At 33.9% G+C, this 26,701-nt stretch overlaps 1 protein-coding gene and 1 long non-coding RNA gene across 4 annotated transcripts in view; one reads left to right on the forward strand and one right to left on the reverse strand.

Moving 5' to 3' along the window:
- The window catches only part of Ncam2 (neural cell adhesion molecule 2), a 454,995-nt gene that overhangs the window by 422,068 nt on the left and 6,226 nt on the right, over positions 1-26,701 (reverse strand). The window lies entirely within an intron of this gene.
- On the forward strand, positions 8,266-26,612 carry LOC104851389. 2 transcript variants are annotated; one of them, XR_777196.2, is made up of 5 exons: positions 8,266-8,387; positions 8,647-8,700; positions 9,829-9,918; positions 14,572-14,740; positions 26,550-26,612. It is a non-coding gene; the product is annotated as an uncharacterized LOC104851389 (long non-coding RNA). The 2 variants fall into 2 exon arrangements; XR_777197.1 differs by lacking the exons at positions 14,572-14,740; positions 26,550-26,612 and adding an exon at positions 13,945-14,005.

The raw sequence follows: 26,701 nt of genomic DNA on the forward strand, positions 1-26,701 counted from the left end.
AGAAATCCATTGAGATTCTGTGAAAAAAATTTTTAGAACACCTTCTTTGAGATACATGGGAGTGAGCCTGAGATATGAAAAGACAATTATCTTCAACAGGAAAATGAAGATTCGGTTAAGATATCCTCTACAGTACTTTACCCAATTTCTAAAATACTGTAACTATAAAAATGTACACAGCTGACAACTGTTAGCTTAGTAAGAGGAGCAAATAACTTTCTGGTAGGACAACAATTAAAATAGAGGGCTGTAGTGAGAATTATGGCATGCTAGCAGAAGTTGCCTTCACAGTAATCACTGGCAATGTGTAGCCTCCTCACTGCTATGAATTATCTGTAGCTACACATCACAGAGTCTCCTCTCTGGGATGCTGTCAGAATAAAAAACACTCTGGTTTTGAAATATAATAACTCCAGTTAATATGCTTCCCTCATCTGACAAGTGTCGATTTATAATGTTAACCAAGGATTAGGAATCCACAAGCAACCTAACATTTAGTGCTGCAACTGAGAGGGAATCACACAAGTGACCCTTTGGCAACTTCAGTGATATGCACGTTTCTAGAGCAAAAAGAAAATGCCACAGAAGTGCTGGGAAAATTTATCATTTTAATTTTTAATGTTTTCACACATTCAAAATCAAATTGATTATTCAAATGTCAATGTAAAATATGCACACATAGTCCTGCTTTTCTTACTGAAATGACTATTTTTGTCAAGATGTGTGATTCCCTTTGAACAAACGACTGCTTCTTAATCTGGTGCTGTCAAGGAAAATGTTCATGGAATGCATATGCTATATCCACTTCTTAATAGAAACATCACAAACTGTAAAGAACTACAGATGACTGAAAAACATACTTGTTTATGGGGAATATTAATGAATAAACAAACCGTATAAGGTCTCATTTTCTCTAAACAAAAAAAGACCCTTTAGGGCTGGGGATTTAGCTCAGTGGTTCCCCTTCCTGCCTCACAAGCGTAAGGGCCTGAGTTCGATTCCTGGTAACACAAAAAAAAGACCCTTTAGTGACATTGTTGGAGAGTGCTTAACCTGGTTAAGTTTCAGGCGAGACAGCATGGACGGAAGGGAGAAAGTAGTTTTGTGCTGTCGGCTCCCTTCCACGGAGCCATCCTAGTTGAAACCAGGAGACAGGGAAGACTACATTTTGTCTTGAGAAAATATTCAATCAGGCAAAATTGTATTTTTAAGGAGGAACAGTAAAAAAACAGCATTTACATTTTCTTACAAATAAGCAATTTATAGTTTTTATTTCTTTCATAGAATAAAACTTCTAGAAATATTAATCTGGATTTTCTTATATAAAATTCATTTGAAACAAAATTTGTGTACAGTGGCATCTATTTTGGAGCACGGGAAATGCTTACCTGAAAATATTTTAGTTACCTATTAGTTGCTTCTTCCTCTCGGGATTCTGCAGAGAAATCAATCTTAATAGCTACTCAAACAAATTTAAACTTGGATCACACCAATTGATAATCTGACAGTAGAACAAAAGCATTCGCAATAGACTTGGGAGCAGAAGTAATTCAAAAGAAATTATAGTTATGCCTAGAAAAAAGAAAGACTACCTCTATTTTTCCTGCCATTGTTCATAATCAAATGAGAAAAGCAGACTAATTTCATAATTTAATAATACCTAAAAATGATATTATCTACATTAATATATATTCAAGATGGATAACCTACCTGTCAAACATAAAAGGTTTTCCCATCAAAATATCAACATTTTTAGATTTCTGAATATTTTATTCTGAATTTTCCAATTTAATCAATCACAAAACATCAATATGAATGTGTTATATAAAGAAACTATATATCAAAATAAATCATTCTCAAATCAACAACATTCTTCTCCCTATCCATTTCAGTTTTCAGTTTAGATATTTAACTAACAAAACCTGAATTCTAGTAATATCTCTACTGTTTGCTGTTATTTGGTTCCAGGTAATAATGAAGCTTTAATAATTACTCATAGGCTACAAATCAATAATCCAGTATTCTTTGTAGTCTCTTATTGAACATGTAGCCCAAAGTAAGAACTATAAATACAATAAGTGCCTGATATTTCTAATTATTGATAATTATATCAAACAGAAACAACTATAAGCAAGTAATCAATTTTAAATTATTCAGTCTCACTCTCTCATTTTGAACAGCTTATATGCTATCCATGAAGTCATTTGTCTTCTTGGAAACTCTTAACTGGCTATAACTATAACTGGAAAACGTATGTTACCATTGAAATGAAGATAAACTTTCTAACAAGAACTATTTCATTTGCATGAAAAAATGTGAAAATTTTCTGTTACCATGACCTTAGTTGTTATACCTTATCAAATGAAACAAGATACACACTCTGAATCATGTGCAAAAAGCAATAAAATATGTGACTCTAGAAGTACAGCTTCCAACAGAAATAAAATAGCATTTTATCAAGGGATGTGGATTAATTTCTAAATATGTTTTATGAAAAAGGGACATTTAAATCATACAAAAATACTACTAAACATATTCCTAGCTACCAATATTCATCAGCTTTTTTAAAAAAAAGGTAACAGTTCTTAATCAAAATATTCTGCTGTTTAGGTAAATTGGTACTTGAATAATACTTTCTTATAGTTGCATAATGCACTGCTTTTATATTCTTTTAAAAATTCACTAAGAGCTGATCTATATTTTAGAACTAAGGCAAAATGAAGATTGTAGATATGAAATACTGAGATTTATTTTGATTTACTGTAGTCAACACATATTTTTCTCTTCAAAATGAAGTAACACAGACATTAATATTACTTTACTGATGTTTCTTCTAGCAATTACAATAACATTTGCTGGTGCTAATGTGTAGCACCGTATAATTTATGGATTAATGTCAGTGGTTTTCTGGAAGAAGAAATTATAGAGTCTTATTGGCCTACATCACGAAGGAAATAGCATGGCAAATTTAAAAATTTTAAGTCATTTTACATATTACACTTAAGAAAACATAACTTATGATTTAATTTGCTTAGTAAATAATAATTGAAAATATTTTAACTGCTATAGCTTTATTTCGGTTTCCATAATCACTGGCTTATTGCATGCTGCCACCAGGTGGAGATCACTTCCCCAGAAGGAGAATTTTAACATGGAGCACTTCAGAATAGATCATTTTAAAAAAAACAATTAATTTAAAATATTAACAGTGGCTAGAAATTTTATTTGTATTTATATGCTCACCACTGCATTGACAACATCAAAGACAGTGACTGACAATCCTTAATTGTATTAAAATATTTTAACTGACATCAAGGTCTCTTAAACCACACTTCTTTTCTTTCAGCCTTTCTCCTCTGAAGTACATTGTGTTAAGATTAAAAGAAAAATCTGCCTGAGTGATGAAAAGAGTTTAAGACTACTTTCATATTTTACTTTTACCATAGAGAAATTGTGCCTCTCTTTCCGAGCTCTCGGGGGGGGGGGGGTTTATTTCACAAAGTTTAACGTAACAAATGCTTGGATAACTTAGAAAAAGTTTGTACAAGAATGCTGACTATGGCTTTAGTTTGCTTGCCAAATCCAATGCCACCATTGCTCTCTTGCTTACTGAAGACATATTTGCAAGTTTTATAAAACATGTATTTCACTCTTCCAAAACCAAGATGATCTAGATCACAGGAACAGACAACTATTTATTGCCAGTGACTATATGACACAAATAAACCTGAACTGGTACTAAAATCAGAGGCTCAGCAGCTCATTAATCTTTCCCAGATCTGGGAAGTGAATTGGATGCAAAGGCAGTTTCGAGCTGGAGCCCAGTGATCAAATAACAGGCACAGCTATATAATTAATAAGCTGTGTGACTCTGGGGAATTCACTAATACTCTCCATGCCTCAGCGCATGACATTTTATTTCTTAGGATTAATATGTTGTCTAGTCTCTAAAACTATCACAGCAAGTTATGAAATAATTTTATATAAAATGGCAAACTCAACATTTAAAATGGCAGAAAAATAAATAGTAAAACTAATGATACATGTTATTTACCAGGCTTCAACAGAGGTAATCATTTATAAAGCAGTTGTAAAATGCCTCCCTTCTATTATCTCCAAGATGAAATTAAAGGGGAACACAGATTGGAAAATTTTTCAAAAAGGATAAAGTACTATAGGATGCAGTTAAATTAGATCTTAATGTAGGTCTTTTCTCATTCTACAGAAAATGAAACACAAAAAATGAAAAGCTTTGTTCACCTTAGTCCTTGTCATTATCTTTACAGTGTTAAATTCTTAAGTCATTAACACTTGTAGGTTAAAATTGTTGGTGTGTACTCTTTGCAATGTAATTTATGAAGCTCTAAAATTCACTATATCCTCTATTTCTCCATTATCTAACTTGTAAAGACTCTTAGTTGCTCAGTTTAAATGATGTTCCTCTGTCTCACTAATCACTTAATACTGAATCATTTCTTTAGAGCTGCTCACAGTGGGTGTGTAATACATTTTTCAACTTATTTCCCCCATCGCTACTCACTCTAAATGGAAGCACACTGTGAAGAGTTGGTTGGTAGATCATACTTGCAGTAGACAGAAGCATGTCTCTCCCCAAAGATGTCTGCTTTCAAAGCCTTAGAAACCTGTACACATTGCCTCCTACTGTAAAACACTGTGGAAAAGAATCTTCAGATAGGGAGATTATGAGGAATCAGCAAGCGGGGCTCAATTTAATCACGAAGGCCTTTCTAAGAGGGAAGCTGATTCAAAGCAAGATGAGATGGCAGCAGAGGAACAGAAGACAGAGAAGGGGCAGGAGGGAAGGGTTGATTTCAAGATTCTTCACTGCTAGCCTTGAAAAGCAAGGAAGAGGCCATGAGCCAAGAAACTGCAAGTGCCTTCTAGGAGCTGGAAAATGCACGAACACAGATTCTCAGGTAGAATTTCAAGAGAGAGCGCTAACCTACTGACACCTTGATTTTAAATCCTGAGACTTCTGATCTCCAGGAAGTAAGAGAATAAACATTTATCATGTAAAACACCATTAAATTTGGGCTAATCTGTTAAAGTAACAATAGGAAACTAATACAACAGTGATCAAAGACATATCCTTGAAAGTCAAACCACTTTATTTTGAATGCAAAACCACTGAAAGTTTCTGAGCATTGTTTTTATCATCTGTAAAATCTGTCGGGAGCAGTATTTACCTTTCCAGATATGCCTAGACGCAAGTGAGATAATATGCCTAAGCCCAGCACAGTTGTGGCATAGTAAATGTGAAAGGAACACAGCTACATTTTCATGGAACTCTTCCCAAATATTCCATACAGCTCCCTCTCTTCTATCACCATGACAGTGAAAGGGAAGGAAAATGGAAACTGTAGCCACAGGTCCGCAGAGTTAGGACTGCATGGAGTCATAGAAAGTGATTTTGAAAGTAGGTAAGTGATTTTGGAGTCCAGATTATTCATATATATCTGTTTAACAGACACAGCAAGTGGTTCATCTTCTGTGAAACTTAATCTCTTAATTGGTGACTTACATAAACTGAATTGTTTTCCAGAGATTTGTTACCAGGATTCATTCAAAATGTATGATGTGATTTTGAGATCAAACTGGTGATAGAAAACTTGGATTTTATTACTTCCCTTCTCTACTTGGATGTAATGATAGGTACACCCTAAGGAATGTAACAGAGATAAAGTACATTTATGTAGTGAAGGTACAAAAATCCAGAGAAATTAAGTCAATGCTAAATTCGCACCCAGAAATTATCTCTGTAAGCCTAATGATCCATTTTCTCAACAACATTCAACTAGAATATTACTCTATCACTCAAAAACAAAAAGGTCAAGTGGGCCCGGAATTTAGCTCAGTGGTGCTGCTGCCTGTCTCACAAACACAATGTCCTGAGTTTGAGCCCCGCTAGCAAAAAAAAAAAAAAAAAGAAATGGATTCATTCAAAATGTATGATGTGATTTTGAGATCAAACTGGTGATAGAAAACTTGGATTTTATTACTTCCCTTCTCTACTTGGATGTAATGATAGGTACACCCTAAGGAATGTAACAGAGATAAAGTACATTTATGTAGTGAAGGTACAAAAATCCAGAGAAATTAAGTCAATGCTAAATTCGCACCCAGAAATTATCTCTGTAAGCCTAATGATCCATTTTCTCAACAACATTCAACTAGAATATTACTCTATCACTCAAAAACAAAAAGGTCAAGTGGGCCCGGAATTTAGCTCAGTGGTGCTGCTGCCTGTCTCACAAACACAATGTCCTGAGTTTGAGCCCCGCTAGCAAAAAAAAAAAAAAAAAGTAAAGTAAAAAGTGACTTTGAATGCGTAGACTTTAAACTCTGCTAAAGAGCAGTTTTAGATGCTGAAATGTCATGAATAATTATGTGATATGATTTTAACAGATAATTTTCAAGTATATCTGCTTTACATGAAACTTACTGAATATCTGCCTTAAGAGCATGTGGCTGTTTAAAATAACAAATTAAATGGTAAGCAAAGGATTAATTTATGGAGGTAATTTTTGTTTTCTAATTATGAAAGCCAATACTAATTGTTAAATATACATTAGCTACAAATTGTCTGCCCTAAGTTCTCTTGCCCCAACGTTTGTCTCAAACTGACAACCTCAAAAGTTAATCACAAGCATAGATCTGGCAGGCATCCCAGCACAGAAAAAAGGATGTATGGATTAAAACTACTTTGCATTCTAGTCACAAACAGCATACTAGCAACATAACAAGCAACAATTTTACATCAGAAAGAATCTATTGTTCTCTCAGTTGCATAAATGCTTCTGATTAAGTTAGATTACACCTTGGCCACTGTCACAAACTTCATTTGCAAAGTGAACCAATTTAGATTTAGGGCAATGCAGCAAATCAAATAGAAAAAATATGTAAATATTTGTATAAATGCCAGTCTTTGCTAATAAAGACCTTTTATCTTTCTTAAATCAGATATTGTTTCTGTTTATGAATTACATCATCTTGATATATGAACTAAATCACCTCAGTGATTTCCCTCATTTGTAAGCCCATCTTTAAAGATTGTAAAAATTCAGCTATGTATTTATTCAAATATTCTCAAAAATTCTTTTTTCCAAACTTAATTTTCATATTAAAAGTAATTTTAAACACTCACACTTAGCATGGGTGATATAATTATGATGGCAGCTGACATAATTTTCCAAATTTTAATGTTAGATCTTTCCACCCGCACACTCGTTTTCTTTCCTTATACACTGATAGAATATTAAGTACAATCAGGTAGATGCACATGAAAGCATTCATTTTTATGTTATAATATTAGCATGTCCTAGTTAAATCATATGTTTATTTTGGGTTGCAAAAAAGAGAAGACTGCGGGCACTTTTTGTTCAGTTTCACATTTTTGCATTTTATAATTCCGCATATTGCATTACACTGTCTCATTTTAATTCAGCTAAGGTAGTCTATGCTGCAATTGTCTGTCCCTGATTATATGCAGGCTATACACCAAAGTTTTCTGGCAACAATGATGAGATGCTGAAAAGATTAAATGCAATGACAACAACAAAGTGACCTCCAATATGACCAAAAATCATTAAGATCGAAGGTCTGGTTGTGAATTGAGAATCATTGTGTTTGGTTTTCTTTCAAAAGAGCTGGTCAAGCCCTCATTAAAGACTCTTCTAAGTAAATATGTTTCACACAACATAAATTTTCGAATTGGATTATGATTTTAATACTATTTGTTCAATAACAAGATGATTGCAATTAGGAGACATGTATCATTTCTAATAAAAACCAAAACAACAAATTTAATACATAAAAAAGTGCCAAAATTTCAAAGCAATCAACAAGCCATTGAGCAAGAGATATTTTAGCAAAGACCATGTTAATTATTAAGGTTTAAGAAATAAATATAATTCAGAAAAAGGATATGGTAAGGAAATTTTGCATTATATAATCAGAACTCACTTTTGTGTATAAAATACTCTGAAGTAACTGGAGAAAAAATGTATGCAACAGTCATGGTCTGGTTGATCAATAAGTATCTCAGAACTGGCTCTACAAGGTTGTGGGAGAACCATCCTCACTTGAGGGAGCAATTCAGTCCCCATCATGAGAGGCTGGCTCCTGTTCACGCCAGTCTTGGTTTTGTCACAGAATAACTGCTTTTGATTGAAGGATGACCTCATAATGAAGTGCTCTATGAGAAGCTCTGCTTGGAATCTGATGAAACTGTAGGTTTAGGACAATGACAACACTACTAGGCATTTCAAGGTGTCTGGAACTGAACACTGTAAACCCTGGCAACTGGATGTCCCTGCACATCTTAAAAGTTACTTTATTCTTTATCTTTGTGTCTTCAGTCTTGAAGGGTATGGGATAAGCTAGGTGAATTTAAGTCTATTAAACCTGCATTAGTAATTTTTAGACAGGCACTTCTTAAATGATTATCATGCCTATGTGCACAGCAAAGCAATCATATGACCCAAGGTTTTAATATAATAAAGGTATAATATACAGGCAAGATGCAAGGCTTTACCCTGATTATAGTTACTCCAAGCAACTGCAGGTCTAATCCCTAGGACCCTGTTACAATAAAAATTGCTTTAAGTTTTTTTTTTTTTACTTAAGTCAAAAAGTGGATTGAGGACCTAACAATGTTACCAGCTAGCAGTGAATACTTGAGTAAGTCACTTATACCTTAAATAATCTTTTAAATTTGTATTGTGAAATAAAGATAGTGTTTGCAACTTCTTGTTTTATAAATAAGCTTTTCAATTTGCTCTGCCTTTTCTAGAGTTTTCTTGGCAAACACAAAATCTTCTTTGCTCTAGGAGAGAACTCCATGATCAAAAGTTAGACATCTGCCCATAGCAATAGTGGTGACTAAAAGGAACTGACAGTCTGTATGTGGCAAAAAAAAACTGGTTAATTTTCTAGGTTGTGGGTTTTTTTTTTTCTGAGTTAGATACATTTTTACTGTGTTGTTTCAATTGAACTCTTATCCCTTTGTGTATATCTATGTAATCAAACTTCACTCACAGGAGGGTATCAAATTCTGTTACTTATATTGAAATACTACATATTCTTGAATTATTGCTTTAGGAATAAGTGCATTATTACTGATGCTGGGTGGTAAACCTCATGAGAAAATGATCCAGTTTTTAAATTTTTTTATATCACCCACAGAGCTCAACAGCTATACAAAGCAAGAGTTTGACAAATAGGAATGAATGAAACAAAAATCAAAATCTTCAGACACATTGATGATTTTTTAAAAATTATCATTTACATTATAATTTAACCTTGCATTAATTGAAAAAACTACCATCGATGAAATATTTAAAATATATAAACCATACAATAAACAACAAAAAAGCTATGTCTTCATGACACAGATATATAGAGAGACAGAGGTATAAAGATATGTACATGTATAATACACCATGGGTAACCTGCATCAAAAATAAATATAATCTGTTATGCTGTAGGCACTATCCAAGAATAGTTACATGAACAGATAAGATACGATAATTTAATACTTTTTCTAAAATCAATATAGAAATCTTCTATTAAGCTGCTTAACTTGAAGGATCACAGAATAAATTATTTTTATATTTTTACAGATAAATAGCATAGTTTCCTAACTTGATAATAAATACTATATAGCACATGTGTTTCCCAGAAAATTCAAAATTAATTATAGTGGCTTTTTTCTTTGTTTGTTTTACAGTAGTGAGATTTAAAGCCTTCACATTCAGCTACATTCCCAATCTTCCTATCTCATTCATTTGTTTGTTTGTTTGTTTTAAGACAAGCCCTACTAAGAGTCACTCATTTGCCTAGACTGGACTTGAATATGCAATCCTCCTGCCTCAGCTTTCCAAAGTGCTGGAATTACAGGTGTGTGCCACCCCATAGGGCTCCAGCTAACTTTTTAAAAAATTAATTTTATTGGGACATTTAAGGTACGCAATATAATGACATTCATTGTTAGAAATTTGTACGTTTACATAATTAATTTTGGTTCTTATTTTTCCCATTCCCCTGCCTTCCCTTCAATCCCCCCTTCCACCCTATCTACAAATACTTTAGTTCCTTTTTTTTGAATACCCTCATATTAATTCTATTCCCTTCCTTGCTTGTAACTTTTAATGGAGTAACCTGACTAGTTTTATGCCACTGTCTTTCCTTTTACCATGTTTGCACTTAGGTTTTAAAGAGAGCTGTTGAAAGTATTTCACAGCTTTACTACACATAACGTTTTACACTACACTTGCAGATTATAAATCTTAAGTTGTTTTAAAGTAAATTGCACTGTCGTACATTATATGTAAAATCAAACACATTTTTAAGGTGGTTGACTTCTTTTACTGTTTTATGATGCCTTTGTTATGGTTATTGTGGTTACTTATGACTATATATGTAGGTATAGAAAAGCCACTTTTGACATGCTGACGTTTTCACACTTAGAAAAAGCATTTTATGTCAAATTAAAATAACAAAAATTGATTACTCAAAATTATGAACATCCTATAATGATGCAAATATATAATTTAAAATTCTGTTAAATATCTTGCAATTGTTTCAAGAAATGTTGAGTATTTTATAGTGTATTCTATACACACAGAGAATAATTAGATATAGTTTGGGAATAAGTTAGGCAATAGAATAATTTTAGCAAAAAACATTCAAAAATTATGTTTGTCTACATAGTTTCTTTTGAAAAACATGCCATATTTCACATAACTAAAAGAGGTTCTGCATAATATTTAGAGCCAGACCAACATAGAGCCAAACCAGGTATATTGGGCATGATATAATGTGGAATTCTGAAAATTACATTTATTTGCTGTTTTAATAATTTATATGAAAGATTATTAAAGAGAGTTACTATTTTATTTAAATCAAATTCTCTTTGTTCAAGTTTCAAATTTCTGTTTTAAATATACGTAGCAATACAGGACTATGATTCGCTTGTTTTTAAGCAACTATTTACTAACTGTCAACAATATGCATTTAACATCAAACTTTTGTGTATAAGCTTACAATCTAATTAAGATAAAATTAATGAATTTAATCTAAGAAATGCAAGACTGTATAAAATTAATGTCAGTGTAAGCATTACTAATCCAATTTTTTAGTGGTTTATAAGAGACAGAAATATACACCATTAAGAAAAGTTTCAAATCTACAAACCTTAAGCTTGGTTATGAAACAAAAACTAAGAGGAAAGTGGACAGAATTTAACAGTGCTGTTAATGAAGTGTCTGTAAAGCTCCTTCTGGAGTTATTCTGGAATTTTCCATAAGATTTTACACACATTTTCTATCCTCCTACCTTGCTGAATGTGCTTATCAGATCTAAGAGTCTTCTGGTGGAATATTTTTGGATCTTCTATGTAAAAGTTCTTGTCATCTGTGAATAAGGATAGTTTGACATCTTTTCATATTTATATCCCTTTATTTATTTCTCTTGCCTGATTGTTTGGAATAAAGTTTCAAGTGCTACAGTGAAGAGAAATGGTGACAGTGTTGATAGCAGACACCTTCTTTTTGTTTTTGACTTGCAGGAAAAGCTTTCAGTTTTTTCCCATGTAGTTCAATACTAGGAGTAACTTTGTCACGTTTTATCAGACTGAGATAAGGCCTTCCTATAACTGTTTTATTCAGAGTATTTTTTTTTTGACCACTAATAGATGTTGGATTTTTTCAAAGGCTTTTTCAGCATCTATTGAGATGATCGTGCAATTTTTGTCCTAGCTTCTGTTTATGTGATGTAATACATTTATTGATTTGGATATGTTTAGTCATCTCTATGATGAATCTTACTTAGTCATAAGCAATGAGCTTTCCCATGATTTGTTGCACATTGTTTTCTATTTCTGAAAATTTCTGTATCCGTGTTCATTAAAGAAAATGGCCTATAGGTTTCTATTTCATATTACTTCTTTGTTGGAATCAAGGTAATGCTGGCTTCAAAGAATGAGTCTGGCAGTATTCCTTTTCTTTCAAATTCATCAAAAGAGCTTGGAGATTAGTTGTGTTAGATCTTCCCTGATGTTCTTGTAGAATGTAATCATGAATCCACTGTGTATTGGGCTTTTCTTAGGAAAATAATACCACTCACAATACTTCAAGAAAAATTAAATACTTAGGAATTACCATACCCAGAAAATGAAAAGCCTGTATAATGAAAACTATAGCACTCTGAAAAAAGAGACTGAGGAGGACATCAGAAAATCTAAAGATCTTTCACCTAGATTTCTGGATAGGAAGAATCAATACGTATTGTCAAAATTACCATGTAATCAAAACTGTTATATTAGTTTTATTAATGCCATCCCAAACATTAAAATTTCTCACAGAACTAGAAAAAGCAATCCTGAAATTTATATGGAAGAAAAAGAGACCTAGAATAGCAAAAGCAAACCTGGGCAAGAAGGCCAAACCAGGAGGCATCAAAAACCCAGATTTCAAGTTATATTACAAAGCTACAGTGATAAAATAGCATGGTGCTGACACAAAAATAGTTATGTAGATCAAAATGGAACAGAATTTCAATTTCCAAAGAAATAACATTAAGAACCAATATGGGGGTAATATCAAATTAAAAAGCATCTGAAAGAAACAATAGAGGGACTGAAAATGAACAGACAACCTACAGAATGGAAAAATATTTTTTGTCAGCTATACCTCAGGCAGAGGACTAATATCTAGAATATATAAAAAACTCAAAACAATTAGAATATCCCCCAAAAAATTCCAAATCAAAATATAGGTAACTGAACAATTCTCAGAAGAAGTACAAATGGCTAACATACACAAACCACGTTCAACATCTCTGGCCATTAGAGAAACACAAATTAAAATAACACTGAGATCCTATCTTACTCCAGTAAGAAAGGCTATCATCAAGAAATCAAGTAGTAACAAATGCTAGCACTGGTGTCGGGATAAAAGAAGTCTTCTACATTATTGGTGGGAGTGTAAACTAGTACAACTGCTGTAGACATTCCTCAAAAATCTAACATCAGAAATTCCATTTGACGCAGCTCTTCTCCTCCTAGTTAAGACACCCCTTCTAGAATGAAGGATATCATATTACAATCACACAGGAATATCCATGTGTATAGCAGTACAATTTATAATAGCTAAATACTAGAAACATTTTATATTTCAAGTGATAAGTAAAGAAAAATGTGTTATTAAACATAATAGTGTATGACTCTGTCATAAAGGAAGATAACTTTTCATCACTTTAGAAAATGGATGTATCTGGAGACCATAATGTTAAATGAAATAAATCAAAACACACAAACATAAATATTGCATGGTTTCTTTTCTATGAGCAACCCAAAATATAAATAATTTAAAGAGCAAAGTAAAAGAAAGGTAATAACAAACAGGGGGATCAGCCTTTTTCAAATAGGAAGATCAACAGATGGGGTAGATGGGAAAAAATGAAAAATGGAGGTTAAGGGAAAGTGAAAAGAACAAGGATGCGTTATGTGCAATTTTATAATTAATATTTTTATTTTTCTTAGTACTTCTTTGTAGAACACAGTGATATGATTAATTTCATTGCAGAGAGAATGTGAAATAGGAAGAAAAGGGCTAAACGAATAGGGGAAGTAGGAAGGGAAGGGGAAAAGAAATAAGGGAAAAGAAAAAATATGAGAAAAGGAAAAATTGGAAACAAAGTCTTTGTAAATAGGGGAGGGTGGAGGGAGTAAAGGGAGGGCAAGGGTATGTGGAAAAATGAGAACCAAGACCTGTCACATAAAGGTACAAGATCCCAGTGATGAATGTAACTGTACTGTATATCTAAAATGTACCAATAAACTTAATGCAAAAAATTTAAAAATAAAAATAAGACATTAAAAAGTAATAATCAATTCTTACTTTTTTCTCCCCTTGTTGTTTTCAGTATTTTCCTAACATGCTTTCCCACTGAGTCTCTTACGTACTGCAGTTCTCTCTACATTTGTATCCCATGAAATGAGTCGTTCACTGATTTATGGGGACTTCAGATGTCAAGAGCCAAAAAATTATAATCAGCTCTGATTTTTGGACAGCACTTTTAAATAGAGCATGGAAGAAGGAACAGCCTTTAATGTTCAGCTTTTGAAGTCTAATTCCAAGACTCAAAAGAAAAATTATTTTTTGCACCTCTTCTGTAAGTTTACATTGGCTATACAGATGAATGGTTTCTCTGTTGGCAGACTCTGCAAACATAATACTTATAATAGTTCTGTCATTTCTACCCGTTATCTCCCTTTGCTCAGCTTCTCCCCTAGTTTCATATTTTTGTGGCATTTTCGATGCATATTAAATATTTTCATCATATTTATCTCACCTAGTACCCATCCTTAAACCTCTTCTTTATTCCAGAAGGAAAAGGGTGAAGAGGAAAATGAGGAAGATATAAAAGGATGAAGAGGAATAGGGAAGTGGGGGAGGACATAACCAGTTGCTAGGAAGAATAAAAAATGCAAATGTCCAACTGCTCCATAGCACGTTCTCTTTTCTTTTCTTCTATCGTAATTCTGCCTAGGATCCAGAAAACAAATGGCCAGTTCACCTTTCCATTTTTACCACCACAATCCTTATCACAATCACCACCGATTTGAGATCAAACTGGACCTTTTCATTGTTTTCCACATACAAACTCGAAAGGAGCACCAAGGTACAAAGACCAAGAAGTCTGCTTGGCCGTAGAGCACGTAAGTTGCCTCCCTCCCCTCTTGACCGTTTCTACTGCAATGTGGAAGAAACTTTGAAAAAAGTATCCACATGATTCCTTTATGAGGATTAAGACTCGAGAGAATCAAGTTTTAGTGGACCAGTTAAGAGGATTACCAAAACTCAAAACAGGAAATAAGAGTAGCACAGGCTATGGGTAGAATGTTACTAGCCAAGTCATGAAAGAACTGCTAAGCTTCTGACCATGACCAGGGTCAGGGGAGCTTAGATAGAGCCTCATTCAGTAGTGTGGAAACCACTGTATATCAATCATGCTGTGAAAAATAGACTATTAAAAAAACGCCAGTAATATTGGCTCTGCCAAAGTCCAGATGAAACTAATAGCTTACACTTGAATTAAGGACAGAGAAAAATGGAGGGGGAAAAAAAAACAAGGGCAGTGGGTTTCTACCCAGACAACAATGAGTTAAGGGAGGTAAGAGAAAGGCAGGTCCTTAAGAAGAGAAGACATTGAGAAGGAGACTAACCTTTATACACGATTCAAGATTCAGACAGCTCTCAGTTGCTCAAAGAGTAAACTGAATTCTACATTCAGTCTCAGCTATGAAGCCTTGTACCATGAGGGTAAAGAGCTAACACAGAGAGGGAGACAAAGCTAGCTACTGAAAAGTCCCCAAATGCCAGCTGTCATTCGGTCTCTGTATTGCATGGGAAATTATAATAAAATGTACACAATGGGAAAGTGGTAATGTGGCTTTCCAAAACCTAATAATTACTCCAAAATGAGGTAACACCCTAACATCTTACCAGGGTTCTATTTTTCATGGGTCCAAATTCTCTTTGAAAGTGTTTCAGTGAAGTTTGGTAAACAAAATATCAAAAAAGTGTGTAATTATAATTTGGCAGTAGTATAGTAGTCATGATGGAAGTTAATATTCATTGAGTGCTTACTATGTAACTAGCAGGGTTATTCTCACTTTACAAATGTAAATATTAAGGAATATGCCCAAAAGTCAGTCATTTCGGAAGGAGAGCTACTGTTTGAAGATCTCACATCAAGAAACTATGCAAAGTCATTATATTATATGCCTAAAATGTACCAATACAATTTTTAAAAGAAAGAAACTATGCAGGCAGAATTTGTATACAAATCTTTCAGATTTCATATGCTGTTCTCTGACCCATCTGTAGCCTCTGGTTTGAAACTATATTTTGAAGGCAAAAGATGTTTGTGTGCCCACAACGATTAAAAAAAAAAAAACACTAATGGAAGTTTCAAAACTCTTGCTTTGAAGCTAACGGAAATGAAGAAGAAAGGATTTTTAGATGCATAGGTATGAAAAGAGATCTAGGCTTCACTGTGAGCATGGAACAGAATTGGAAATAAAACACAGTCACTGAATTCTTTGCTAAAGACATCCTTTGGGCCACAGGATCCCAATTCCTCACAGGGAACAACTACAAACTTGTGTATGGGAAAATGTTTCACCCCAGCACTGAGCAGCGATTGGCCTCTGTCTGGAGCTGCCATGTGCTGGCATGAATCCATTTAGCATTCAATCACTCAGCCAGAATGCTTCAATGGCCAGCCACGTGATGTGAATTCTGAACACCTTAGAAACAATTTTGACCGCTGTCAGCAAACTACAATGAGAAAACAAAATCTAAGAAATGTTTTAAAACAGGAACCTCTGATGTTCTTATGAAAAAAAGGGAATCTCCTCTCAAAATATTTGTATTTCCATTAAGCCATAAACAAGCCAATGATAGAGCTAATAGCAGTTCTCTAATTCCAACACTCTGCTGCAAATAAGTACATTTATTTGTCTTGAATACCTGGAAATCTGGAACTGCTTTATATTGAAAACGTAATCAACATATCTCTCAAAAGCTCTTTACACAAACGAATTCATTCTCTGTCATCAGAAAAAGAAGCAGATTATCTACTTAGTAATCCTCACAAGGGACATGACAATCAACCACTGAGATACAAAAGAATTTGTATCTATACTTTTATGATTCAATACTTATTGGGATACTACAAATATGTTCAATAATTTGTCCGGCGGCTTTCTAACAAGAAATGTTATAATTTAGCTGTTTGGTGCAGTGTAAGAGAGGGTATAACACCATTAGAAAGTAGCCACCTTCCATCTCGTCAATTACAAGTTAGGGAAAATAAAATGAAGAATTCAAGCTCCTGCATGCCATTCCCACTTCCTGAGATGGAACCACCGCACTCCCGCTCCAAGTGCTGATTTTATCTATATTCACTGAACATGTTTTGATGGAAAACATCATCAATTAGAAATACTTGTGTAATGAGAGGTTTGTTTTTTTTTTCCTGACAAAAGTAAGTTGGGAGAACTGTTGTTTTCTCATCTTCAGAAATTAAACACGGGCTAATTAGTCTAGAGTTTCAGAAAGTGTGGATCATAAGTTTAATGTATTGTTGTGGAGTACAGTTTCTTCTTAAAGGCAAGAATCACCAAAAAGAATAACATTTAAAATGTTCATGGGGAATAAGGGAAAAGAAAAAACTATGAAAAAAATGGAAATAAAATGTTTGTAAATGGGGAGGGGAGGAGGGAGTGACGGGACAGCAGGGACAGAGGGAAAAAATGAGAATCAAGACCTGTCCTGTAAAGGTACAGGATCCCAGTAGTGAATGTAACTGTACTGTATACCTGAAATGTACCAATAAACTCAATAAAAACAAAAAAAATGATCATGAAGTTCAGTACTAACAAAAGAAATGAAAAGTAAAGCAACTATTGACACAGCATTGAATATGGAATGGTTTTCCAGTTATAATACATACTTGTATGTGTATATAAGTATGTGTGTATAAACATATATATTCCTAGACATATATATATATATATACACACACAAATATCTCTATACACAGCTACACACAATTATATATATATTAAATAATTTTTTATCTAATTATACAAAATTTTACGTATTTGGCCATTTGGAAGACTATAGTGGTGCAGTGAATAACTAGAATAGAATGAACATATAAAATGGCTCAAAAAGCAAAATTAAAGTGGTTGTACAGTTTCATAAGCACCTAAATCCCTGAACCGCCTTGCCCTTTCACTAATTGTGCAGTTTCGGTGAGAAACCAGTCAGGGGTGAAGAACGACTGACTCTTTTTCTCCTTGGTGTAGGTATGCATTAGACTAGAACCTTGATTAGATACATGACCACACATACATTAGCGTTCAGCCCATCTCAGGGTTAAAACTTGAAACCACTACTCAGTTTCAACTTCTATCTGAGAAGACCCAGTTTTTCTCACTTCTTCTGATTCATTCCTGTTTTTTTAATCCAATTGTTCCCCTTCTAATAATCAAATTAATTATTTTACTTAACCTCCCTAATTGAGAACATTACTCTCTTGTATAGTTAGTATACTTAAATATATTTTTGTTAAATAGTTCAGTTGCATATTATGAGCATATCGTGGACTACTCGGATGTATACAGTTTACTCCATTCCAATCTGCTCCCTTACTTTTGCCATATATTGACTATAGTCCTCAAGGGTTATATAACAGTAGACACACAAGCCTTCAAATTCAAAGCAAGCCTATACTGAAATCCCAATTTGGTGTCTATCACTATGTGACCTCCGGAAAATTATTTTCTCACTCTGTCTTTTAATTTCCTTAGTTTACAATTTTTTAAAAAAATAAAAAGAGGGTTGGGGATTTTGGCTCAGTGGTTCCACTGCCTGCCTTGGGAAGTGGAAGGGCCCAAGTCTGATCCCCAGTACCAAATGAAAAGAAAGAAAGAAAATAAAAAAGATGCTAAAAAAGCTCTAGTATAATAACGTTAAGTCTGTGCCCAGGTCATAGCATGTTCACAAAAAAATCAGTATTCTTACATCACCATTCTTTTGTCCCCCTCTCTCTCTCCCTCTCTCTCTCTTTCTGAGGTAGGGTCTTGCTCTGTGGTCCAGGTTAGTTTCAACCTCTGAGCAGCTCAAGTGTTCCCCGCCCGATTGCTGGAAGTAGAGGCAGACATCAGCATTTCTCACTACTACCTCACCATTCTTCAACCCAGAAAGATAAAACAATGTACTGTGTCGATGATGTCCTTATACAGCGATCCAAAAGAGAGAAGGCACTACACTTCTCAGTCAAACAGGGTTCCAAATCGAACCTTGACACTCAGCACTTTTGTGACTTCGGGAATTCTTTTGATCTCAAAATCGCATTTCACCATCCATAAAACAGAATCAACTTCCAAAATAAATTCAGAAGTTTATATGAGATCACATATGCAAAGCATATAAAAGTTGTGCATTGCATAAATGTTGGCTGTTGACATTGTTTACATACTTTTGCCCAGAAGGCTCTTTTCATTATTTCCAGGCCCAGGGCAGACATATGTGACTGTCTCTTTCCCATTCTTGTCCCTCTTCTCTTCTTCCTTACAAGAGGGGCACTGAATTTGATTGGTCATTCATCTGCTTCAAGGGAGGGCAGATCCTTTCATCAGCAAGAAGATACTGATTGGTCAAGGGAAACTATATTAACTATACTAACGTCAGTCTCTTCCACAATGTTTGGTTTAGTCATGTTTATTTCATCTGAAATTATTCCAGCCAATAAGATTTGAGGAACAACATATGGCAATTTTTTTTCCTTCAAAAGAAGACAGTGAAAAAACTATTTCTTTCTTTCCGAACTTCATATATTATTGAACAAAAATGTGATACATGGATATTTTGAAGCCAAACTTCTTCCACGAAGTAAGGGAAAACAGCCAAAATCATGAGCAGAAGCATGAAATCCAAATCTGCCTCCAGATGGCCTCTTATATACTATAATAGATTTTTTTTTATTCTTAAGCCTTTTTGAATTGTTCTATTCCTTGACTCTAAAAGCATCCTAAACTGATGCAATTTCATAATGAAAGTATTCTGTAAAGTCAACCACAAACTGATGACTTACTAAATTATTAATAATTACAGTGTTTCATAGTAAGGGAAGCCATTTAAAGGTACAGCTTATATTTAAATATTAATGTTATACAGTCCTTAATGAATTACACTAATCTAAACAATCAAGCTACCCTATCTGCCGCCATCTGGAACACCACTGTAGTATCTCTAAATGCTACTGGTTCTCCATGCTCATTAATGTTGCATGTCACTAAAAAATTTACTCATTTAGTAATTGACAGTCACTATCCTAGCAATGCCCGTTCAAAAGAAATGACTAGATGTTTTACTCTTTAATTTTTTGTGCAGTTTCTATATCATTTTCTATAATGGCTACCCTATTTTACATTCCCCTAAGAGTATGCAATTGTTCCCTTTCCACCATCAGCTGTGATCTTTTCTTTTTCATAATAGCCATTCTAACTACTGTAAGGTAAGCTTTCAAATTAATTTTTAATTTATATTCTCCTGGTCCATTTCATGTCATTTTTGGTCATTTTCATTTCTTCTAAGAAATATAGTCAGTCCTTTTTTCCAACATTTTAATGGGATTATTACTTTTATTTTATACTATATAAATTCCTTATATATTTTACACATAAACCTCTTAACCAGAGGTATGATTTGAAAAATTACCTTCCATTTTTGGATTGTCTTTCATTTTGTTCGGTGTTTCGTTTGCTATCTAGAAGCTTTTTTTAATGGAATTCTATTTGGTACTGGTTTTGTTGTTGTTGTTGTTGTTGCTTGTGATTTTTTAAGCAAGCATTTATCCACTGTGGTGTACATGTCCAAAGAAAATAAAATCTATGTGTCAAAAAGACATCTGCAATGCCATGCTCATTGTAGCATTACTCCCAACAGCCAAGCTATAGAATCAGCCTGGCGTTCATCCCTGGATGAATGGATAAAGAAAATGTGAGATGCACACACACACACACACACACACACACACACACACACACACAAATACTATTCAATGACTAAATAAATTCTATTATTTTCAGCAATGTAGATAAATTTAAGAGACTATTTTGCTAAGTAAAATGATCTAGGCACATAAATAACACTTCATGAGCTCACTCATTTGAAGAATCTAAAAAAGTCAAAATCACAGAAGTATGGAATAGTATTTAATAGTGGCTGGGGGAAGAAAAACGAGGCGTTAAGGCGTGCACAACTTCAGTTAGAATAAACACTGCATCCACTGCACAGCATGGTGACTATAGTTATGTATATTTGGAAACTGCTAAAAGATTTTACCTTAAATGTTCTCAGCACAAAGAAGATAAATATGAAAATATGTTAATTTTCTTGATGAACAGTTTCACTATATATGTTATCACTTTATTCACTGAAAATATATGTAATTTCATTGTAAATACATGCAATTCTTGAAAATTTCTACTTTTATCATGCTGGGGGAAAGAAAGGATATGACTACAAAGAATGTAAGCGTCTGGTCGACGGTCATACCACCCTGTACACACCTGATCTCCTCTGACGTTGGAAACTAAGCAGGGTCAGGTCTGGTTAGCATTTGACTGGGAGAATATGAGAGCCTGAAACTGCTACTGCTCCTCCCTTGCTTTCTCTCTTCAACAATCCCTTGCTCCTTCAAGGGATAATGATTTAATCGGTGGAATGAGCACTGTATAGTTTTTGTTGTTGTTGTTGTTGTTGTTAGATGCTATACACCACTTATGAAATTTAGTTTCTTCATTAGTAATGTAATAGTCCAGGGCTCCTAAATGTGCTTCAAATTAAAAATAACTTATAAAAATATGCTGCTCAGTGACTGACAAGATTTCTTCTTTCATTCAATGAATTCAGCAGACAGTCACACATAGACACTGTTGATGAGTAACCAAAATTACCATAAACATACTACCTATATTTTGGCATCTCCTTCTGCCTTTTTCTACAGATTACTATGTCAGACTTCATTCCACCCTTTCAACCATCTAGCACAACAATCCACTTCCCCATTCTCCCTGAGCTGATGAACTGTCTTCCCTGAAACAAGCCAGGCATTGATCTTCACTGTTTACTTCCCTTTATCACTCAGCCTCAGCTTCCTGCATGTATCTCTGCTTAGACAGTGGAATATGTTGTGATCGTAAACAATACAAGTTACTTTGCAAGTGTGGAAACTTATCTCATCCCATCATACATCCACATCCACATACATCACCTCTGCTACAGAGAACTGAAATGAAATGAAAGGTACAGTGCTGAGAGACAGTGGAGCAGGATGCATCAAGGGAAAGTTGACTAATAAGGGTAGTCGTTTTCCCACAACACAAGTAACAGAATCCTTGGGTTTTTCGTCACAAGAGGGAGGCATGATTTGTTTAAAGAAGTCCTTTTCATTAACAGTTGTATTAATGCAGTTTGGGAAGTAAGATATTTCTGATAAAATGTTTCCTCATAATAAAAATGAAATAGGGACATGACAACAAAAATACATTAGCAAGTCCCACGACTTGGTAATAGCTCAGAATGTTGTACTAAGTAGTGTTATTTTCAGAACACAAGAATAATAAAGTAGAACATTTCATACCCATTTTGGATACGGCTCTGAAAGTTTTCATAAACCATAGATGATGGAATAATACCGTTTAATAACCTATGTTGAGCATTGTTTTTAAATTGCAGGCCACTTGCAATCCCTACAGAGGTGGAATGCATTAGCATGGGGCTTGTGAGGGAGCTTTGAAATTAAATGACTCATCAAAATAACCAATTAAAGTGATTATAAATTAGGAAATTTGATGGGAAAAGGAAAGTAAAAATGAATTCATCAGAAGCAGTAGTAATATCTTTAATCACAAATTGTATTTTAAGTTACAAGTAGCGCACATAATAATGCTAACATTAGTAAACAAACTGTGAGCAGACAAACAGGTAATACAGATATTCTGGACCATATGAAAATGTATTTTGCCCAATGCTTTTTATCACTAGAATCAGACCTAGAGAACTCCAAAATAACTATGAGGAGAAAAATATGTCATTAAGACACAAGAGGATATTTGAGCCTAAAGGAAATTTCATTTAAGAAAGACAAAGAAACACCAAGGGCCTGGATAAAAATTAAATAAACAAATCAACTCTTTTCCTGCCAGTCTTTTTTTGGGTATATGCAGTTCAGAACTGGTTTCCAATAAACATTGAAGGAATAATCAACTTTTAATTAACCACATGGGGTTATCTTGATTTTGAGGACTTTAAATACTTGCTTTATTGGCATATCAAACATTTACTATTGGCACTACCTGATCTGGTTAATTATATCATTATCAACATGCTTTATCCTCCTCACTTGATTCTGCATTTCTATATGTTTAGACTTTTGAAACCCCAACCACGTGACAACTTCATATATCTTAGATACAGCTTCAAAAAAATTTTTTAGCAAAATGTATTTGCTTTATGTACAGGCTAGTTTTCTGTAAGCAGGTAAGATCAGAGCTAAAGCAGGTCATCTACACTATTCTTTCTAAATTAAATAGCCACTGTGTCTATATTATATTATAGACAACTATGCATTTATCGAAAGTCTGCCATGTACTTGGCAGTGATATAAACAAAATATTTGAAACAGATACCCAGATCAAAGCATAATATAATACTAACTGAATCGTTATCTAAATTCAAGAATAAATGTATTTAAAATTTTCTGCTATATTGGTTTATTTCTGCTAGGTAATATTGGTCCAGTATATATTTTGGTAAACATCCACTATGTTCCATGAGTAAACACATTGATGTGTACAGCATTTAATGGCAAACCAGGATGGGAAAGCTTTTTTGCCCTCAAGGTGTTCGCATGGCAAGTCACAAAGGAACACAATAATTTTGATATGCAGATTCCAACTGTTATCATCATTGGCTCTCTAGCAATGACTAGACAAAGCAGATAATTCATTTATACAGTTTTTTTTAGAAGAATGAAAGATGTCTTCAATGATGAGGTAGGCTGTGTGGAAAAGAAAAATAACAGAAATTGTCCTGGCAAAGAAAGACAGGAAAAGTATAAAATTCACAGGCCATGTACATACTAGGCTATGAGAATTCTACCAATGGTTCAAGTGTAACTAGCATGCATTAGAGTTGAGAAAACATGATTTTTTTTGCAAATGAATAGAAGGCACAAGTAACAGATCTTAGTTAAAATTTTCCAAATAAAAATGCACCAGCTTTGCTTGTGTGCTATGTTTCAGAACTGTGACTGGTAGAACATAATCAACGATAGATTAAGCAGAACAAGAAACAGAAATAATGAGAAAGTTCAATATTAGAGGAACTAGAAAAATTCTTAGGAAATGATAAATTTAAAAAAAAGAAAAATGGCCACAAACATTCTTGTTTACGATTACAGTGCTGCCTTGGTTCAGGAACTTAATTCTTTCCATGTTTTGGGTTGCAAACCAAGTTGGACAAGAACCAAATCAAATACAATGATTAGGTTCAATGTTGACCTTATGGGAAAATTTGAGTAGGTTCTCATCCAATTTCTACCACAGATATAAATCATAAATAGGTTTATGTTTTGAAATGGGAACTTATTTATAACATAGGTCCTGGCCATGTTAAATTGGCTTAGTTTACATGCATATGGTGCATCCCTGAAAAACTATGGAATCTTTAAAATTACGCTTTAAAAATAAATCAAGCCTTATGGGAAAAGACAGAATTAGGAAGCAGAACATTGAGAAGCTTCAGAAATTTGTAGACAACCATAAAGAAAAACCATAACATCCTAAAAGCTACCAAAGTTAAGACTCCCTTAGTCTTAGTGGTGAAATTTTAAAAGAATAAAAACAAACAAATGTCATTTCAACAAGAAAATGACTTCTCAGCTTCATTAGCTGTACTTTCACTTTGCAGATACATCTTGTAGTGGAAGTCCAGATTTTCTTAAAGCCAATAAATAAACTAATTCTTGTACTAAAGAAGGCACTTAAGTTGATTTTCTTAAATCTTCACACATTGCTAAGGCTTTCTGAGAAAATTTACTCTTCACTAGGTAAAAATTAATGAGTTGTAAAATCGTGTCTGGATCAACACAATCCTGCATTATAATCGGCCATCGGCCATCCCCTATATACCAACTGCACATAATATAAAGCACATAAAAAGAATACATAAGAATGCATACTGGGGCCAGGGAATTTAGCAGCTCAGTGGTTTTTTTCTGCCACCTGCCTTACCAGAGTCTCCACTATGCTCCCAAATAACCTCTCAATAGATTGGTGTGTGAAGTACTTTTGAGAGGTATATGCAACATGCACAGGAGTGGCAGCAGAACATAGACTGTTTATCTTCTGTTGAAAAAAGATACATTTAAAAGTTGAGGTATTAGAAGAAAAGTTTAAAAAAGACTGGGGCAACCACTGTGAAAATCAGTGTAACCCATACCGTGGGAGAAAAGACTGAAATATATAATTATGTTTAATACTCTTTGGCTAGAATTTTCGGTGTCAATCTACATAACATATTTAAGAACTCTAGGCAAATCACTAACTCAGGAATATAATCTACAAAACGTGATTTAATTAGGATTGAACAAGATAATAAGAGAAAATGATCAACTTCCTAGACTAAATTGAGGCTCAAAAATATTACTTCCTTTCTCTTCCCTTGGATACTACTTAAACCAAGTATGTTCAGTAACAAAAATATTTTCGTGATATTTTAGGTTCTAGTTTAGCTTTAACAATTTTATTTACCTTTTCTATTTTGTTCTGATCTCTCAGAAATAAAACAACAAAACAATAAAAATACCAATTGAAGTGAAAAATATACAATCAAAGCTAATTTTTCCTACATGTTTGTGAAGTTTTGTTTTGTTTTGTTTTTTACTGGAGTTTGAATTCAGGACTTTGCTTGCAAAACAGGCGGTGGCAACACTGAGCTAAATCCCTGGCCCATGTTGCTGAAGTTTTACCCCAAATCCCAAACCTATGCAATACAATAAATACAAATGATGACTGATAAATAAAAGTGGAGAAATAATTTTCAAGAAATGAGAAAAAATCAATAGAGTGCATTTCAAAATGTATTATTGATACTTAGGTCTCCCATGGGTATGACAAACTTAGCCTTTATTGTTTATGTATTTATTTATTTATTTAATTTTTGCACTACTGGCAATTGAACCCTAGGAGTCCACACTGAGATACATTACAGCCTTTTTTGTTTTATTTTGAAATAGTGCCCTTCTAAGTCACCAAGCTGTCCAGGTAGGACTTGAAATTTTAATCCTCCTGCCTTAGCCTTCCAGTGGGCCAACATTACAAGCATGTATGTCCACGTTAAGATTTCATTTTTAAAATACCAAGTACATTTTAAAATGACCACTAATACGAGGTTTTCCTTATTTCTTATGTCCTATTAATATACAGTTACTCTTTCTAGCAAAAGGGACTAATACTTCAGATGTCACTTTGCCAAACTTCAAGTTGATTTTTTTTTACTCAAAGCCATTAATTCTTTCCAGACATTTGTCTTGTTTACTTACATCTTTCTCATTTACCTCAGTTCATTATACATACGACTAGCACAATTAAAAACAAACCAAACTTCAATTATGTTGTTTTCCTACCCAAACACTGGCTCCCAAAGTGTGACCCAAGAGCCAAACTTAGTTAGGTCTCAAAGGCTTCTGGCTCCCATTTCCCAAAATGCTCCATTCTCAAAGCCAACAACTCACCTTTCCAGATTGTTTAATGAATAGTATTTCACGAATCCAAGCAGTTTGATAAATTCTTACACTGGATTCATTAACCTGGATTAGTTCTGTCCTCTAAACACCTTTTGCCCTACCATTTACTTAACCGTATTTTTTTCCTCTTTGCATTTCAGTATTTTCCTCACTTACGCCTGCCAGGGTGAAGCTCTTTCTACGGCAATAAGTGTCCTGGTTAGAGTCTGGGCTGTGAAGAAACTGCTGTGGAGCCTTAAGCAGTTATGTGTATCTCCTATCATCATCATCATATGGAACTGGGAGATGTAAA

This window comes from Fukomys damarensis, unplaced genomic scaffold, assembly GCF_012274545.1.
Source record: "Fukomys damarensis isolate Sample0158 unplaced genomic scaffold, DMR_v1.0_HiC HiC_scaffold_24, whole genome shotgun sequence".
Classification (NCBI taxonomy): domain Eukaryota; kingdom Metazoa; phylum Chordata; class Mammalia; order Rodentia; family Bathyergidae; genus Fukomys; species Fukomys damarensis.